Here is a 15452-nt window from a genome sequence, read left to right as displayed (position 1 = left end):
TCCATGCTGCTGAAAAAAGGTATTTGCAATGAATAAGGCATTGGTCTTGCAAAATTCTATCATGTGATCTCCGACGTCGTTTCTATCACCAAGGCCACATTTTCCAACTACTGATTCTTCGTTTCTGACTTTTGCATTCTAATGACCAGTAACTATCAATGCACCTTGATTGCGTGTTTGACCAATTTCAGACTGTAGAAGTGGGTAAAAATCTTCAGTTTCCCCACCTACGTCATCAGTGGTTGGTGTGCAAATTTAATAATAGTTGTATTAACTGGTCTTCCTTGTAGGCATATGGATATTATTCTATCACTGACAGCATTTTACTGCAGGGTAGATCTTGAAATCATAATCTGTGATATTAATTGCTTCCATTCGCTTTAGCTACTCTACATGCAAGAGCCAGTTTCAGAGTCTCTTCTAACATCCATTTTGGTCTTTTCTTTCCTGTCTAATGACCTTTTGCTTTCTTCATATATTATGTCTTTGATGTCATTCCACAACATCTGGTCTTGCCTTTAGGGTTCAATGTGTTGAATCTATTGGTCTCTAAATTCAAGGCTCTTTTGAACTTGCTCTAATTTTCTTTAGCTTCAACTTGAGCTTGCATATGAGCAACTGATGGGTCTGTTCCACAGTCGGCCCCTGGACTACTTGTGACTGATGATACTGAGTTTCTCTAGTGTCTCTTTCCATGATGTAGTCAGTTTGGTTCCTGTGTTTTCCATCTGGCGAGGTCCATGTGCATAATCGCCATTTATGTTGTTGAAAAAAGGTATTTGCAATGAAGAAGTCGTTGGTCTTGCAAAATTCTATCGTGCAATCTCTGGCATTGTTTCTATTACCAAGGCCATATTTTCCAGTCAATGATCCCTCTTGTTTCCAACTTTTGCATTCCAATCACCAGTAATTATCAATACATTTTTATTGCATGTTTGATCAATTTCAGACTGTAGAAGTTGGTAAAAATCTTCAGTTTCTTCATCTTTGGCCTAGTGGTTGGTGGATAAATTTTAATAACAGTTGTATTAACTGGTCTTCCATGTAGGTCTATGGATATTATCCTATCACTGACAGCATTTAACTTCAACATAGATCTTGAAATCATCTTCTATGATCTCACTTATATGAAATAACAAGAACAGGTAAATGTATAGACACCAAAGTTTATTAGTGGTTACCAAGGCAGGAGGGAACGGGTGAAGGGGAACCATTGTTTAGGAAGCAAGAATATTTATGTTGCAAAGGATCATCCACAGATTACTACAAAGAAAAATGTGACTTTACAATGATAGATCAGCAGCCGCCATCTTGGCCAAATGCTTAGCATCACTAATAGTGGGACAACGGCATTTTGTGCCTATTAGGATACATGAAGTATGCAACATCACCTAGAAAAAGTTTTCAATCATCTATCCCTGCACAGTCTGATGTGGCAACTACCAGTACCACAGGGCTACTGAAAACATGAAATGTGGCTACTGCAAATTCAATTATTAATTTTATTTCATTTAACAATTAACTTGTTCAATTATGGGAAAAGTATGTTTGTGAATCTACATTTTCAATAGTCAATTTTATGAAATGTAAATACTGATCAAAAATTTCCAATGAAAAATTTCCATCCACATTGAGATGTATTGTTTCTGGATTCTGGAAGGCTTAGTACAAAAGGAAAAAAAAAAAAAAAAGTAAAAGGTGCATTTGTAAAGCAGGGGTAGTAGCATCAGAACCTGTGTAACTTCAGGGGGAATAATGACCTGGATCAGTCCAAAGCTGATCCCTATGACATGGAGATCAGACATACCTCCACTCTCCAACCTTTTTACCAATTCTAACACTACCACTCCCTCAATGGCTTGCTCTGCTTCTGGGTTCCATAATCCATTGCAATGGCCACAGAGAACTCATGGACCATGCTTACAATTAAGTGGTTTAATTAAGGAAGTAACAGAATACAACACATGATCAGGATCAGAAAGCATGCAGATAAGGTCTGGAAGGCTCCCAAGAAGTGGAGAGCGCATCCATCTCTTCTTCAGCAAATCGCTCTCAGCTCCTCTTGGCCGTGCAAGCAGCCCCTTCTCTCTGTCCTGCGTATGCCCTCAGCTGTGCAGCCCTCCTCTCAGTCACCTCATGACAGACTTCCTCTCAAGCCCCTCAGGACAGGCCTCCTCAGTACATTCCTTTCTGCCTTAGGCCTGTCTGCTGTAGGCTCAGCCGCAGGGTGGACCTGTTATCTGCTTATGTGATATAGCCCTTGACCCATGTTACAGCTCTTTTAGGAGGTTCTTTCTCTCCTCTTTACTTCTCTCTTCTTCCTTCTGCTTGTGTCTACTTCCTGTCTGAACAACCTTTGTGGGATTAGCTGCATATATTAACCCTTGTCAATTTCAAGGCATGGCCCTCCCACCAGGGCCACGAACTGACCAGTTCCCTGTAAGTACGCAGATACTTCATTTGCAAAGTCTATAGTAGCTATTTGCATAGTACAACGACCAATCCCTGCAAGGTGCACACCAAACACAGTGCAGGCTGTAGCCCAGGGCCAGGCAAAAAGTATGAAACCACAAGTTGTTTGCAGCTTACCCAGGAAATGTCCACTAACCTGAAGAAAAGTAACAAATCCTCTGGGCAAAACTAGGGCAAATGTAACTCCTCAGGGCTTAGTAGAAAAATCTCTCAAACCATTTTCCAAAGAATCAAGGCAAAAAGTCGCATAAAGGAATTCATTTCACCTCTTTAATTTAGTTGTTAATTCCACTAAAAAATTTTACATTGATAACTGGATACACTGAGTTTAAGTAAGGAACATCATTAAAAATAATTTCACATTTACATATTTCATTTTCTAATACAGCTACTAAATTTTTTAAAAATCGCATCTGTGTCTTGCATTACATCTGTATTAGAACTGCTCTAGTCCCAACATTCACTTTACAAAAATAAAGGAGACAAACTAATTTGAAAAAATCATGAGAAAACCACCATCAGAATGTTGGAAATTATACTAGACAACTACTTGTGTGTAATCTACAAGAGTCAATATTATTAAAACAAAACTCCAGGCGAAATGTACTACGTAAACCAGATCAAAGAACTAAAAATAAAAAGGAAACGTGGAAATCTTGTTTGGATCCTACCTGTAAAAAACTTAACAACAGATAACTGGAGAGATTGTCTTGTGTGGGCCTTTGTTTATTTTTGTGGACTGCCCTTATTCTTAGGAGGTGCATGCTAAAGATTAAGGGTGAAGTGAATGTCAGCAATTAACCATTAAATGTTTCATTGTAATAATGCATTTATATATTGATAAATGAGGCAACTTTTTTTTTTAACAATTGGTTAATCTAAGTCAAGAGTTATGTTTGCTCCTTTTTCTGGAACTACAGATTTTCTTTAGATAAGGAAATCAAATTAAATACATGGGAGAATATCTACGTGTCAAAATTCATCTTGTTTATGATAAATTACATCTGCTACTGACAAAAATTAGCCTGCATCATTTTACTTCTTACAGACTCATATTTTAAAGCTCTGGGGGGTGGGAGGGAGAGGATTCAGAAGTCTTTAAGTGAAGTGAGGTAGCGAAGAGTTGAAAACAAAGTTGAGTAGACATTTTTTTCCTTTTATTGTTGTAAAAGAATATATGTAACATTTGCCAATTCAGTATTTTTCAGGTGTACAATGTGACATCAATTACATTAATCATGTTGTGCAATCATTACCCATAAACTTCCCATCACCATAAACAGTCATTCACTGATCCCTGCACAATGACTCCTTTCCCTGTGGCCTGCTAACCACTAATACACTTTGGTCTCTGTATCTTTACCTTTTCTTGTTACTTTATATAAATGAGACAGCACAATATTTGTACTTTTGTGACTGACTTGTTTCACTCAGCATATTTTCAAGGTTCATCCATACTGTAGCATGTTTCAAGGCTTTCTCTTTATGACTAGCACCCCATTGTATGTATGTACCACATTTTGTAGATTCATTCATCTGTTGATGGACATTCAGGCTGTTTCCAACTTTTGGCTACTGTAAATAGTGCTTCAGTGAACACTGGTGTACATGTGTTTGTTTACTTCACTACCTTCAACTCTCTTGGGAATATACATACCAGTGGAATTGCTTGTTTGTATGGTAGATGGTTTAATTTTTTGAGAAAGTGACAAACTTTCCCATAGTGGCTATACCAGTTTGCCTTCCCACTATTGATGGATAAGGGTTCCAATTTTTCCATATCTTTGTCAATATTTTTTGATTAGGTCATTCATCTTTCTGGTAAGTTATAAAAATTTTTTAATACATTCTGGATATCAAATATATGGTTCGTGAAAATTTTCTCCAATCTGTAGGTTGTCTCCACCTTTTTTTTTTTAATGAAGTCTTTTGATGAACGAAAGTATTTAATGTCCCATTTAGGTCCTCTATCTTTTGCTGCTTGTGCTTTTGTTGCCCTTTCTGATAATCTATTGTCAAAATCTGGGCTTTACTGCCACATCCCTATATTTTCCTCTAAGAACTTTATGAATTTAATTTTCATATTTAGGTCTTTGATGAATTTTGAATTGGTTTTCGTGTAAGGCATAGATTCTGATTCATTCCTCTGCATACTGAAAGTAGAGCTTTCTTTCGTGATAAATGTGTATTTATATTCATTCACTCACTCATATATTTATATTAGATGCATGTGCTCCCTAATAACCTGAAAAAGACACTCTTTCCTCCTGAATATACTTATCATAATCAATAATCAACACCCAAAGACAGAAAAATTACACCCAATGTTCACTAGAACATGTTAGAATCACCAAGTGGATACAAAAGGTGGAAATAATTTTTCCTTCTGGAGAAAAGGCACAAATGTTGTTCTGAAGGCACTGGGAGGGTAGAACACAGCAGATGCATTAGCTGACCCCCTCCTCTCAGGAGCTCAAGCCCAGGGCTTTGAACTGGTTCATTCTGGTTCTCAGCAGGGAATCTGCATTTCCACCCCAGATATACTGAACCAGAATCTACATTTTAACAAGATTCCCAAGTGATTCTTATGTATAATAAATTTTGAGAACCACTCCTTTATTAGTGGTTCTCTGAATTGGTCCCTAACCAGCAGCATTAGCATTGCCTGGGAACTTGTTAGAAATGCAAATTCTATGCAGGGGTTCAAACCAGAACGAACCAGTCAGAAGTCTTGCTCAAGCCCCACACAGCTGCCAACTCCTGCAGGTTGGGATAAACAGTCTGCTGGCATGGCGAAAAGAGCTGGATTCTTGGAGGAGAGACTATGGCTCTTAAGCACCCAGAGAGGGTGAATCAACCAGCAAAGAGCTTGGAACCTGTGACCTTTGACTCCATATCACCACCTTTGGATTCTCACCCTCCCACATGTCAACATCTGGACATCAGGCAGAGGGAGGGAGTGAGCAGTAACAAAGCCACCTACCAGCTGACCCACTACCTCAGATTTGCACACCCACTTCTGGTTACCACACTAGGTACATAGTAATGGCAACAGCCTCAGGAATTATGGTAACAAGGTGCAAGAGCAACATCCTATAGCTGAAACCTAGAGAAATGCTATTTTCCTTCCACAAATGACTCAGTTGGGCCCTGGTCTCAGACCAGTCGGGCATCAGCAGTGGTGGCATATCCTGGAGTTTCATACATATGGGCCTGAGGTCTAATTGAGATTGTTACATATCAACCCCTCTCTTCAACCAATGGGGGGCTGCTTGTCAGATGAGTCACCCCCTCAAACGCCAACCCTGATACCACTGCCGAAAAAAAGTCTGCTAAATTCCTCTAGAAAGCAGCCTCTCTAGATCTCAAGAGAAACTGGCAGTACACATTACTGGTGGGAATATTAAATAGCACAACCCCTTTAAAAAACAGATCGGTAGTTTCTTAAAATGTTAAACTATATACTTAGCACATGACAGCAATCCCACTCCTAGGGATATATGCAAAAAAATAAAAACTTTATGTTGCCATAAAACCTGTAAGAGAATGGTCTATCAGCTTTATTCATAACAAGTGAATATCCAAATATCCTCCATGGTGAATACATAACTATGGTATGTCTATACAATGGAATACTACGCAGCAATAAAAATCAACAAACTATCAATACATTCTTCAAAGTGGATGATTCTCAAATATATCATGCTAAGTGAAAAGAGCCAGAATCAAAAAGCAACGCAGTATATTGTATGCATAGGAAATCCTGACGGATTCATTGTCAGGGGAAGGTGTGACTAAAAAGCAGCAGCACCAGGGACGTTTCTGGGAAGAATACAGGTGCTGTTCTGAGCTTTCACTGTGCTACTGACTATAAAACGTAATGCATTTGTCAACTCACATCCCAAAAGTAAATTACTGTCTAAACTTTGAAAAAAAACTTCTTTAGTGGCAGTACAACATTCTGATGTGTGGTCATTTATCTTACAAATTCCTTCCTGTTAGACACTGTCTTCCATGGTTTCCACCCTCTATCACTACTATCAATAGGTACCATCCTGGTGCCTTGGGAGTTACATAGGATGACTCTACAAGGGTAATTGCTGGGTCAAGGGGAGGTCTAATTTGAAGGCTTCTGCTATCTGCAGCAACTATTTCCCAGGTACATGAGGAGTCAGTGAAGCAGCTCCCATCTCAGCTTGAGGTACAGTGGCACTAAATAAACACCCAGGCCCAAAAGCCTCTTGTGTTATCTCCACTATTAAGGAACCCTAGCTGGGCTCCCAACTCATCCAGGCCCTAACATGGGTGTGCATACTAGGTGGAGCAAGAACCACTATTCCAGCACAGCCCAACAATTGCTTCTGTTTTGACACACACAATCTTGGTCAGAATTATCAAAACCAGGTCTCTGTGACTGAGCACAGACCCTGAGTGTGTGGGAAAGAAGATATACAACTAGGTCATTTTAGGGCTCTATATGGTGCACCACCACCTATGTTCCCAGAATGAGTCAACAATCTATGCAAGCCCTGATTCTTGCAACACTACTTCAGAGAGGGGCACTTCTGTGTGGGATGACTTTGGGTTAAAATCTTCTATATAGTTTCCTCATCAGTAAACCAGGGATCAAGATAGTAATTGGGGAGAATAAATGATATGCAATGCAAAAATATACACAAGTGCACTAAATATTCAGTACAGTCCTGATTATATTAAAACCATTAATCTGTAGTAATTAAGGGCTAAAAAATAAAAATAAAATACCAAGAGTGGTGATATTCTAAGTGATTATTTTATATATACTTTCAGTTAAAATCAAATTTTCTACAATAAGAACATGCTGCTTTCTACTAAAAAATATTAAAACTTGATAGCTCATGAAAAGAAAACACACACTTTAAAATACCCATGTGTTGATGAAACTTTCTTGTAAGAATTTTAATATAAACAAACTAAATGCAAAAAAACTCATCAAAATTCATGTCCTAGAATTGAAAGGGAAGTTACAGGGATATTTATCACCTTGATGTGTTTCACAGAAAATAAAAAATGGAGATTAATGCATATGGAGATAAGGCCGTGGTAATTTTTGTAATTTTGGTAATATGGAGATAAGGCAGTAGTAACTTTTGTAATTTTGTACATTTGACAAGATTTCTCCACTGATATAAATATCCTTGTGCAGGCATTGGGAAATTCTGTGATTAAAGACTTTATAAATGCTTACAGTTACAGGGTTTCCCCACTGTGCGAGGTCTCATGGGCATCCTGAGGGAGGAGGGATGCTGAGGGCCTCCATCGTCTTTTACATTCACAGGATCAATCCAGAATGTAATATCTTACATGATGTTCCCAGCCAGATTCTTTATTTTTATATGCTTTTTCTGTGTGACTTCTCACATGTTCCTTTAGTTAAACAGAGAAGACTTTTCCATATGTTTGAATGTCACTGAAAGTAGGGAAGAAAAAGAAAAATTTTCCCACATTCATTTGCCATGTATCTTTTTTCAGGTTTGAGAAAAGATAAAGGATGAAAGATACCCAAAAAAAGATACATGTATTTTGTTTCTCTACAGGATTCCTACTCAGATGTGTTGCAAAGCATTAGGGACATTTGAAGATGTTCTCACATTCCTGACATTAATAAGTCCTCTCTCCATTGTGAGAACTTATATGTCTAGTGAGGTGTGAGGAACTACTAAAGGCTTTTCCACATTCCTTACATTCATGAGGCCTCTCTCCACTGTGAAAACTTTTATGTGTAGTGAGGGATGAGGAACGACTAAAGCCTTTCCCACATTCCTTACATTCATAAGGCTTCTCTCCACTGTGAGCCCTTATATGTGTGGAGAGGTGCAAGGGACGATTAAACCTTTTCCCACATTCCTTACATTCATAAGGCCTCCCTCCACTGTGAGCCCTTAAATGTACAGTGAGGTGTGACGAACGACTAAAGCATTTTCCACATTGCTTACATTCATAAGGCCTCTCTCCAGTGTGAGAATTTACATGTCTAGTGAGGTTTGAAAAACGACTAAAGGATTTCCCACATTGCTTACATTCATAAGGCCTCTCTCCAGTGTGAGAACTTACATGTCTAGTGAGGTCCGAAAAACGACTAAAGGATTTCCCACATTCTTTACATTCATAAGGCCTCTCTCCAGTGTGAGAACTTACATGTCTAGTGAGGTTTGAAAAACGACTAAAGGACCTCCCACATTCCTTACATTCATAAGGCCTCTCTCCAGCGTGAGAACTTACGTGTCCATTGAGGTTTGAAAAATGACTGAAGGATTTCCCACATTCCTTACATTCATAAGACCTCTCTTCAATGTGAGTTTTTATATGTGTAGTGAGGTGTGAGTAACGACCAAAGGCTTTCTGACATTCCATATATTCAAAAGTCCTCTCTCCAATGTGAGTTCTTACATGTCTAGTGAGGCATGAGGAACGTCTAAAGGCTTTTCCACATTCCATCCATTCATAAGGCCTCTTTCCACATTGAGTTCTTATATGTTTAGTGAGAAGTGAGAAACAACTACAGGGTTTCCCAGAACTCTTACATTTACAAAGTTTCTCTTGAGTAAGAGTTTTCACATAAGGTATTAGGGAAGAGGGAAAAAAGCAGGCTTCTCCACATTCCTTACACTGATAAGGTTTGTATCCAGTGTGAGATCTGATGTGAGGCTTAAATGATCCATGAAGGCTTTTTCACACTCAAAATATTCAGAAGGATTTACTCCAGCAGAACTTCTTTTGAGCCTAGTAAGATTTGCAATCCAGCTGAAAGTTTTTCCACACAGGTTTCCTTCTGTGTTTTTCTTTATATTATCTTATTTTCATGGAGGCTTTCTACCATATATGTGCTGTTAAAAACAGGCAACGAAATTGATAGAATTAAATTTGATACCATTTCACAATTACCATACACAGAATATGTGTTTTGTGCTCTGAGTTGTTTCATGCTGCACAGTTTGGATTATCTCACAGAAGTGAAACCATTATTGTCACTTTCTAAATCAAGGGACTTTCTGGTAATTGTGTACAGATGAAATATGTCTGAAGTACTAAATATATGATTCACATTTATGGAAATATTGTGTGTCAAAATTATGTGAATATACCATTTTAGAACTAATTTTATATACACACACACACACACTCAGAAACGTCATGACATCTAAATATTCCTGAAGCACTGCTCACTGTCATATGAATGATACTCACGCCACACACTTTTCCAGGTAGTTGTCATCTTCAATGTCATGAAATTCACAGATTTCTCCTATCGTGAAGGACTGGGATTCATTCTTCATGGACTTTTGCCTGTTATTATCCTGCTGAAAAACTGACACAATAATTTTAAGTGGAGTTTCACAATATGAAACAAACAGTAAGGAAATCTTATGAAGAACAAGACAGGTATGAAGAAAGACTTTAAGGCATTTGGCTGTTCTACGACTTTGGCAAGGGTCAAAGGGATAAGAAATTTATTAAGAAATAATTCCATGATGATTGAGAGTGATGGTGATATAAGTAGGGTGTAACTAGGAGAGTAAAACAGAAAACTACTGCAAGTAATAGACATGTATAAAGGTAATACTTAAAGAGGAAATGGGAGAGGGCTTTTCCCACAAATGAAGAAGGCATGAAAGGATCAATAAAAAATTTAAAAAGTCAGCTCAGGTATATATAGAAGTTCAGCATCCTCAAACCAAGAGATTTTTTTTGAGCTGATTTATTCAAATGTAGTTCTGTCTCAGCAGGGCTGGTCCTTCAAACAATTTTTGCCTCCTGGTGCTACATGATACTACATTTCTGTATAAGTACTATTTCTACTTTCCTAAAATCTCTCCTTTACTTCTCAGGAAGAAAAATTACTGTGGTTGACGTGGTGCTCATGCAGAAAGGCAGTTCATGGCAGAAGGCAGAGGAGCACATTTTCCTGACGTTTTGTTAATACTTTAGTCTCCAGGGGTTCTAGGGATGGACAGATATGAGTTTATTTTCAGCAAAATAATCCGATATAATTTGTAATAAACACAGTAAAACTCCACCAAGGTTCCAACCACACATCTCTCTTTACCCCAAACTGACCCCTGAAGCCAATGCTCACACCTAAAACATGTAAAGAACTTCATGCCTTTTAGGCACAAATGAAATAATCAATACATAGCTTTTTACTTTCATGCAGAAGCCACTAATATTCTAAGCTCCACGACAGCAGTGAATATGCATTTCATATTTGCTAATTTATTCTTCAACCCAAATCCTCTAAGAAAGTCAATCAGTACAATACATTTATTCATTAAGATGTAAGAAAAATAAAACCATTCTTATCTGATTCCAAATTCCTGAAGGTTTCCATCATCACATCTTTGTAGAGTTTCCTCTGAGAAAAATCCAGCAAAGCCCACTCTTCCTGGGTAAAGTCCACAGCCACATCCTCAACAACCGAGGAGTCCTAAAACATCACACATTCTGAATCAGCAAGATACCATGTTCCCAATGTGTGCAAAAAGGATGGGTGAGGGTGACAGTCCTGGGGAACTGCGAACCCATAGGGAGGTGACACAAGGTTCAGTGTTCTACTCTAGAGTGTGGCCATCATGGCCGTCTACATTTGCTGCATGTCTTTTGGCATCTTATTTCATAGATTTAACGATATATCTGACACACTGAACTCATCTCTCCATGGTTTGACTATGAGCAATTCCAGTCTTATTTCTCTCTATACTTACAGTCCAGAAGAACCAGAACATACAGAAGGGAAGGAAATCCTCTACAATTAAAAGACCATTTGCACATTCAGATAATTTGTGGAAAAAAATCAATTTCACTTCCTTCCATAAGACCCACCAGAAAATTCAATAAACATGAGGAACGGGTTAAAATGAGTTACTAATAACAGGGAAACACTGAAGGACTGGCAGCTTTAACTCTGCTTGAACAGACAAAACAGAATCAGATGCAGCAGAGATTGTGGAATTAACAGACGGGGAATTTAAAATAATTATGATTCATATGATAAGGCTTCCAAAGGAAAAGTAGACCACATGCAAGAGCAAGTGGGTAATGTAAGCAGAGAAATAAAAACCCTAAGAAACCTCGCAAGGAAATATTAGAAATCAAAAACACTGTAACAGACATGAACAATGTCTTTAATGGGATCATCAAGAGATTGGACATCACCAGGGAAATAATCAGAGAGCTTCATGATAGGTCAATAGAAACGTCCAAAACTGAAAAGGAGAAAAAGGAAACAAAATATCTAAGAACTTTGAAACAAAAGGTGTAACATATGAGTAAGGAGGTAACTAGACAGGGAAGAGAGAAACTAAAAGAAATATTTGAAGTAATAATGGCTGATAATTTTACAAATTAATGACAGACACCCAATCATACATCTTGAACACCAAGCAAGATAAATACAAAAAATCTACACCTAGGCATATTATATTTAAACTATAGAAAATACAGACACAGACAAAATCCTGAAAGAAGCCAGAAGAGAAAACATACTCCTCTTAAGAGGAGGAATATTAAATTCAGAAGCCATGTAAGCAAGAGAATGGAGTGAAATATTAAAGGTTTGAAAGGGAAAAAAAAATCTACCAAATTAGAATTCTGCATCCAGCCAAGTTATTCTTTAAAAGTGAAGGAAAAATACAGACATTCTCAGACAAACAAATACTAAGGGAATGTAAAATGGCAGCGTCAGAGGTCCTCTAATGTCACAAGGGGGAAGGACAATCATCAGCCCAAGACTGATTCCTACGAAGTGGAGGTCTGACATAGCTCCACTCTTCAACCTTTTTAACCATTCTGACACCAGCCATCCCTCCCACAGAACTATCTACTTCTCCACTGGGTTTGATAATTTGTTGCAATGGCCACAGAGAACTCCAGACCATATTCATGATTGAGAGGTATATTAGAGAAGTAACAATGACAATTCATGACCTGGGACAACTTGGGATATAGTTCTTCCATCAGGAGAGCTTCTTCTTGACTGTACCCGCAGGGAGGCCTCACTCTCAGCCTTGGCCCTTGCTCTTGGCGTCTGCTCAAGTCTGGCCTCTGCCCTGTACAGGCAAGTGTTATAAAGCTCTTTAGCTCCAATGATAAGTGTGCCAAGGCACCCCACTCCACCAGGAAGTCTCCTGCCAGAAGGCACTCATATCTCTCGCTCCAAGCCCCTTGTAGCTACCTTGCTTCATGGGCCATGAACCGCGAGGCTGTCTTGTGCCAGTCTCCTGGTTCTGCTGCTGCCATTTCTCTGCCACTGGATTCTGCCATGGTTGCTGCTGCTTCTTGCCCCTCAAGTGCCATTTCTAGTGTTACAGCTCTCTCTGTATCCTGGGTCTAGGAAGTTCTCAGTGCAAAGACCCAGGGTCCAAAGGATGCACTCCACTCCCTGTTCTTCTTGATGGTAGTGAGGTCCCCCTCCAAACTCTGGGATTGGCTCTTTTTAAGCCTGAGGGGATGGTAAAACTGACCGATCTCCTATAAGGGCTCTATGAACCTTATATGCAGAATGTCCAACCCCTGCAAGGGTTCTATGCACTTTATTTACATAGTCCTAACCAATCATTTTGTGGGAGTTACAAGACCATGAGTAGAAAGGCCATATAAAAGCAATTCATTGCACCGCAGGAAATTTGTTGCCAGTATATCTGTCTTGAAAGAAATGTGAAAGGAAGGTCTTCGTAGAACAGAAGGAAAATGGTATGTCAGAAAATCAGAGGTACAAAAAGGGAAAAAAGTTAGAGAAAAAACGAGGGCAAAATATTTTATCTTCTTAATTCACCTAACATAATGGTTTGTTAAAAATAATAATAGACAAAATACATTCAATAATTACACCTAAGAGTTAATGAAATGAAGGGCAGCAATGTTATATACGACAGGAGAAAGGGACTGGTAGTATGGTTATAATGTACCTGCACTACACATGAAGGGGTAGAGTGTAATTTCAAAGTAGACTTGGATTAGTTATAAATATATAATGTAAACACTATGGTAACTGCTAAAAAAAGGCAAAAAAAAAAAAAAAAAGAACCACATTTTTATGCAAATAATGTACACCTTCTATGTTTGCCAACTGCTGCATCGCCCCATAAGGTATTTTCATAAGCGTAGCTATGCCAATTTTTTTTACATGTTGCTAAAAAAACAAATCAGCATAGCATGCTTCCAAAAATACCTCACATGGGAGAGCACGGTTGGCAAACAAATGTAACAGGCACATGTCATTTGTGTAAAAATACAATATGGTTGATATGCTAAGTGTGGAGAGAAAATAGAATCACATAAAATGCTCAATTAAAACAATAAAAGGCAGAAAAGAAGTGGAAAATAAATAAGAAACAAAGGATAATAAACAGAAAGCAATAAATAAATAACAAAGTTATTAATATACCTATATCAATAATCACTGTCTAAATAAAATAAATAAATAAAACAAAAACTATCTGGTCTACACAAAACCCACTTTACATATAAAGACACAGAAATATCAGAAGTACAGGGATGAAAAGAAAAGGGACACAGGTCAGCAAGATAGTGACATAAGTAGCTCCATGCTCACATTCCCAGGAAATACCTAAAAAACAAGCAAGCAAACAAACAAAAAAGCAGAAGGTGGTAGAACCAACTTTTTCAGAACACTGGAACAAGTCAAAGGCTTACAACAACCAATAAAAAGGTAAATTCACAAGGACAGAAAAGTTTTGTGGCATTTTCAACTTGCCCATGCCTCAACCAACCCCTGGATAGGTGACAGTCTTAAAGCAGTGGCAGCCCATAGTCCCAGGGCTAGAGAGAAAGAGCAAAGGGGCATCATGGACAAAGAACTAAAGGCAATGTAGTAACAAAACGACAACATCAATAAAGAGATATAATTACTAAAAGAAACCAAAAAAATTTTGAAGCCGAAAAGTACAATAACTAAAATGAAAAAAAAAAAAAAAAAAAAATCACTACAGTAGTTGAATAACATATCTGGGCAGATACAAGAAAGATCAGTGAAGTTGTATATTGTAGTTATAGTTAGGCTGATTATGACTCATGGTGACCCCACACATGCAAAGTACAACTGCTACATACAGTTTTCAAGGCTGTGACCTTTTGGAAACAAATCACCAGGCTGGTCTCCCAAGGCGCTTCTGAGTGTATTCCAACCACGAACCTTACAGCTAGTAGTCAATCACTTAACCGTCTGCACCACCCAGGGACTCACCAACTTGGACACCGAAAAACTGAAATTATTCAGCCTCAGGAGCAGAAAGAAAATATGAAGAAAACTGAACAAAGCCAGAAGGATTTGTGGAAACATTCAAATGGATCAACATATGCATTACAGACACACCCAAAGAAAAAGGGGCAGAAAAAGTATTTGCAGAAATAATGGCAAAATTCTCCCAATTGTGATGAAAGACATGAATCTGCACGTCCAAAAAGCTCAACAAACTCCAAGAGATCCACACTGAAAGCTATTACAATCGAACTGTAGAAAACCAAAGAGAGAATCTTGAAATCAGCAAGAGAAGTGGCTCATCACACCATGAGGGATCCTCAATAAAATTATCAGAAATCACGGAGACCTGGAGGCAGTGGGATAACATATTTAAAGTGCTAGAGGAAAAACAAAACTATCAATCATGAATTCTATATCCGCCAAAACTGCCCTTCAAAAATGAAAGCGAAATCAAAACATATCCAAATACACAAAAGCTGACGGAGCTGGTTACCACTAGACTAGACTTGCCTTATGAGAAATGCTAAAGGGGGTTCTTTATGCTGAAATGAAAGAACACTACGGGGTAATGTGAAGCTGTATAAAGAAATAAAGATGTCCAATAAAAGAAATGTGTATGCAAATATAAAAGCTAGTATTATTGTATTTTAGGTTTATACCTCCACTTTTTAAATCATGCATGATTTAAACAATGCATAAAAATATTTCTAAATTTATGTTA

The sequence above is a fragment of the Elephas maximus genome, chromosome 3 (genome assembly GCF_024166365.1).
Source record: "Elephas maximus indicus isolate mEleMax1 chromosome 3, mEleMax1 primary haplotype, whole genome shotgun sequence".
In the NCBI taxonomy this organism is placed as follows: Eukaryota; Metazoa; Chordata; class Mammalia; order Proboscidea; family Elephantidae; genus Elephas; species Elephas maximus.
This window is presented reverse-complemented; position numbering follows the sequence as displayed.